Source organism: Homalodisca vitripennis, chromosome 5, assembly GCF_021130785.1.
Source record: "Homalodisca vitripennis isolate AUS2020 chromosome 5, UT_GWSS_2.1, whole genome shotgun sequence".
Classification (NCBI taxonomy): Eukaryota; Metazoa; Arthropoda; class Insecta; order Hemiptera; family Cicadellidae; genus Homalodisca; species Homalodisca vitripennis.
In genome coordinates this window covers 36867733-36873285 of record NC_060211.1, presented here as the reverse complement: position 1 = coordinate 36873285, position 5553 = coordinate 36867733, and the positions used below count along the sequence as shown (strand labels likewise).

At 34.0% G+C, this 5553-nt stretch overlaps 1 long non-coding RNA gene across 1 annotated transcript; it reads right to left on the bottom strand.

The window, feature by feature from the left end:
* Window positions 1-352: 352 nt before the first annotated feature.
* LOC124363818 lies at window positions 353-3757 on the bottom strand. Its single transcript, XR_006922558.1, has 2 exons — window positions 3571-3757; window positions 353-870 (listed from the first exon to the last, which is right to left on the bottom strand). It is a non-coding gene; the product is annotated as an uncharacterized LOC124363818 (long non-coding RNA).
* Between the last annotated feature and the right edge of the window lie 1796 nt (window positions 3758-5553).

Sequence of the window (5553 nt, the reverse complement as noted above, 5' to 3'; positions counted from 1 at the left end):
TATTTAATCAACCCTCTCAGGTTACAGTGATTCCGCTGAGCGATGATTTCAGAATAGAGAGAATAGGTAATGAACCACGAAAATTGTAAACATTTAAGTTCATATATCTTTTATTACCTAATCTTGCACTTTCTCGGAATAATCATCATTTGGGTTAACAATGCGTACAATTACCCCACCTGGTCTTACCACCGCTCGTATTACGTACTGAATGATTCGGTATGTAGCTTACTTCCATTTCAGGAATGAAGCCCATCATGGTATTGTAACGAAATTAAAGCTTCAAGAATCAATCATATAAAGTTACACAACTTACATACAAATAAATTATCAATAACAATTCATCGATTACTATATTACAAATGAGTTAAAATTTATTCTATCTACAAGCCGGCCTGGTTAAGCAGGATTTAGGATAAGATATTTTGGGCACATTTTTCTTGAAGTGTCTTATTTTGAAAACAAAGTAAATAATATGAAACACTGCTTTCCTCTCAAAAGTCCAGCGACAGTTGAGAAGACCAAAAGGTGATGAACGGCTTCGCTATTCCTCACAATCGACATACCTCAACAGGCGGAACTTCAAACGGCAACGGCAACGGCAACGTAGAGGCTAAGATCGTTGCGCTCTCTAGGTCAAGGTTGAGCTTCGCCTATCAGTAGACTCATCTGTTCGCCAACAATGCAAACAGCAGTACTATAACACTAATCATACTCCCATCTCGATAAATCGGACAACTTTGGGCGAGCTCCAAAACTGATGAATATTAAAATGAGGTGATCAGTCTCATTTTCCGTGTAGTAAATAAAATCGGAGTTTATAATGTCACAGTCCTTTTAGGGCTACATATAATTTCTCAGCTTCTTGTCCTAAGTGAAAAAAAAAATAAAACATTAATTATTCTACTAAATGATGTGAATAATTGAAACAACCCTGATGTTTATTTGGAGTGATACATCTCAAATACATATAGTTTTGAGTCTCAATTGTTTAGTTGGTTGCAACTAATTTTATATTTTTTGAATTATACTGAAAAAATAATAACTTGATTATTAATCACAATATTGAATAAGAATATTATATATAAGAAGCGCCTCTTGTAGACTGTAGACTACCCACAACCTTCCTAATGTTCGGCTTAATAACAAGGAGCAATCCCCTTGTTATATGACAATGTAAACTTTTATACTTAACTTCGATCTCCGAACCGATTTCCGAATCATGGAATGTGTCTACATTTTCCAATAAGTCGAAGCCCTGATCTTTTTAAATCCTCTATATTGTTTCTAATTAGCGCATATGAGACAAAACAAGCGTATGTACTACACGTGTTGGTAATTTTTATATTTTTATGTTATAATGGCATTAAACAAATTGCATATCTGAAATCCTTTTTATTGGCACTATTACGATTTGAAATAATAGCAAACAGACGGTATGACTGGTGTAGCAATTTCCAGTCACCAACTTCCTAATATATATTAATTATAAATATATTTATCAAAATATCTATAAACTCTAAGGTTACCCATTAATGGTTAACTAGATTAACTTTAATAGAAAAATATCTGATCTTTTTAATTGGCGAAGCAAGTTCTAATTAATTAAGTAGTGCTTTTGAGCGGGACTCTTATCTAATATAATACCTCCCGGCCAAACATTGTCGCTTCCTCTTGGGACTATTTTCATCATTACTTGTCCTAGAAAGTTCTTAAAGTTGTCTAGTGCAATTTAGTTAATTTATCTGGTCACAACTATGACTCATTATCCTTTTTTATTTTTAAGATGATTATAATCACTGTTAGAAATGCCATGTCTGCTAATTACAATTGGTGTTCTCAGAATTGGTTTATGCAGACAATGGTAGATGGTATCTACTGTACCAACTTTGCTCTTTCTTCTTCTCACCATCTGCAGAAGAATGGATTTTGGGTGTCATGCACCAAAAGCCTTCTAGAATAGGTCGTATAATGCAAACTTAAGGCCCGTAGAACCCCCGCTTAGCTCCACCAAAATAAATTCTATAAAAACTATCAAATTGTAGGGAATACGCCTTGAATTCACGAGTACAGCTGGCTCGGTTACACTTCAATATTACTCACTATCTGACAATATACTATCAACATCCATAACCTGCTTTCCTCAAATCCACCGATACGGTTCATCAGAAATTTTCAAGTGCACATGTTTCTACAACCCTGATTACCGAGCCAGATATCTGCTTAGCGAATACTTGTCTGGTAAAATGCTTTATGTGCTTTTGAGTTAGCCTTTAAAATCCCGACTACACAGATTACCATTAGGTCGAGCAGTATTTGTTCTCAGGATAATGATAACAGTGATATCGTCCTTGTACTGTAAAAAATATCACTCTATGTTGTATTTCTGTGATAAGAATACCGTCATAGGCTATGTTATTCAGATCCGATTCCTGATCCGATCGTACGAGTGGGGAAACCCCTTTTGTAATTTCGAAATGGGTATGGATAGTAATCAGATTTATACATGCAAGATTGCAATCATTCCTTAGTTTTCAAACAATCTGTTGTTAACCCTATAATGGTTACGAATAGCGAACGTGACGCATGCTGGGATGATAAGTGCGTGAGAGCTGATAAAGCGAAATCCTACATTAGCTAGTTATCTGCACACGTAAGAAATCGAGTCAAGATGGCTGTGTGCTCTAAGGCGCTAGTCTCAGACGCGGAGGTGGCCTTGGAATTACGGGTTACCGCGCCCAACGCGAGGGACTTTTTCGTTTTGGTGTGCACTTATGAGAATTACTGGTCTGCGATAAAGGTTGCGGGAGGGCTCACCTTAAGATAACGGTGACTGGCTTGGATGGAAATTGACGGAATCAGAGTATCTTTGTTCGTTTATCAGACCACAAACACCCGTTTTGCATTTTATATTTGCTACAAAAAAGCACTTGATTACTATTGTTTCAGGTTTTGCCAGACATGTTTTTATTAAATCATGACAATAATAGTGGGTTTTTAGAGTTAATAAACAATTTAAACCGTGCCTAGTGTATTAGGATCATTGGCCAGCAGTTAGAGGGTTAATTATATAATAATTCGTTGCTCCGTCTTTGAATATATTGTAACTAGCACATACCCGCGGCTATCCCACAATTTCTGTACAATATTCTGTGTATTTATTTAATAGCTCTTACGATTACAGTACAGCCTATTTTTGATCAATGTAGAGGAGCTCCAAAGTCAAAGTTCATAGCTTTCTTAATAAAACACCTGTGATGCAACATGATAGTTGTATATATATATATCATGCATCAGGTACCCAGTTTTCATTGCTCATTATAATGAGGGCCAAAGGTTTAAGAAGAAATGCGAGTAATGTTTGTTTCTGATGATGCACTTCTAGTTCTAATTCATTATATTATTTTTTTATTTTGCCTCGAGAAACAATATACATAGGCCTATATATCTAAAGCAATGTAATGAGCATGGAATCAAAATTGTACAGTTTTATAAATAGTATAGATATATAGTTATTGCAATTGAAAATTAAAATCTACATCTATAATATTAACACATTTCAATACTTACATTATGACAGTTGTCATCCATGTGTAACCTACACTTAACACTCTCTCCATGTTTGACCTTCATTTACTGTGAATATGGTACCCCACAATGTCTAAGTAAACAAATATAATAACCTTACATGTTTAGATTCACAATTTAATTCTATAAATTACACAAATAAATTGGTTAACCTTATTGTCAGAATGTTGAAGTCAGAAGTGTTTTTACTTTGGTTATGATTTCACTCTATAAATGTAAACAAATTTAAAATAGGAGTTAAATTAAAGAAACATATGATTGAGCTGTCATTATACAATGTTTACACAGAACATTTAATAAAATTAAAAAGACTATTTAAATTATATTTCGCGCTAACTCTAAAGACCAAGTTGGGAAGTTTTACCGCTTTATAAACCAGTTCGGCGTAGCCCGGAGGAGTGTTAGATACAAACATACGCCTCTATTCATCCCAGGAACCGTAAGAATGCCCATGTAAAATTTGAGTACAATCGGTTAAATAGTTTATGCGTGAAATAAAAAAAAATCAAACAGAGGCACTTTATAATATTCCTAGCATATACCCGCGGCTTCACTGGCAATTTTTATGCAAGATTCGGTGTATATATTTGAATACCTCCGACGATTTTAGTAGGCCCTAATATTTGAACTATTTTAGATCAACGAACTACAAATTAGAAGTTAATTTTTTCTTAGTGAAAGTAAGAAGTAAGTATGTGATGTAATATGATAGGGTCCTCTGATATTTTAAAAGTGGAACTTGTCATATATATCGTATAAAAAAATCAGTACATCAGATACCTAATTTACTGTGTTCATGATTAAGAGGATCAGAGTTTAAGCAAAAGTGTGAGTATTTATTATTTAAAGTTTTTCACCTCTAGGTCTAATAAATTATATTTCAAACGCAAAATTGGAGTGTGTATAAATATAATTTTGTAATGAGGTTGGATTTAAGACAGTATAGTCTTCTAGATTGTATGGATATATGTTCGTATTTCTATGATTAAGATCCCCTTTGTTTAAATTTTCTTTTTGACGATGAATGGATTGTGGAGAAAACAGGATCATGTAATGATACAAGAAATCAGTAACACTGTTATCATTAAACTATCTGTCAAACTGGTTGCCAATTCTAAAATAATGAAGTAACAAGAATACATAAATTATGAAACAGATTATAGATATCTAAAAATCCATTGCGGAATCACTATATGGTTTCAAGATGCATCTAGAATGAACCAATAATAAAAATATAAAAAGTCAAAACTATATCCTGATTCACATTTTTTTAACGTGACCCATTTCTATTTGCCTGTGGTAAGTTCTCAGTAGTAGGTCGGTCAGTGCAGACATATTATGACCTGTGTATTCTTTAGTGCGATTTCAATAATTAATATTGTGTTTATATTATGTTACAAAGCTCTGCTATGTTTAGTTATATAACACGTTGCGTGACCTGCGGTGCCGATCTGTACGACGGCCAGGCTATATTATTTAAAGTTAGGTGTCGGCCGATCGGAAGGACAACTACGCAGTTTTACAACTGTGGTAAAACATATGTTTCAGGAAACTAACATAACCTAGCGGCAAAGTCTTGAACTTTTTTTACTGAACCGAAGACCTTCTAAATATAAAAAATATCATTGCTGTACTTTGCAAATCAACTGCCTGGTTACAAGGCTAACTTGTTAATGTAACGATAATTATCGACAGTTTGGTATTCAACCTTATGATTGGGAACTTGAAATAATTAACAAAATATAAGGAGTGTTCATAAATTGTAATGAATACATTTTTATTACAATAAAATGCTATGCTACAATATATTCCCTAAAAACGAAAAAAAGGTAAGGATTGCCAACGTTACACATCTAAATAAAGCAGTTCTAAATACGTAAATTGTGGTCTGCCGATCGGCCCGGCAAGGGATTTTACGATCACATATTTACTTCGTAAAATAACATGTCAGCCAGATCGGACGAC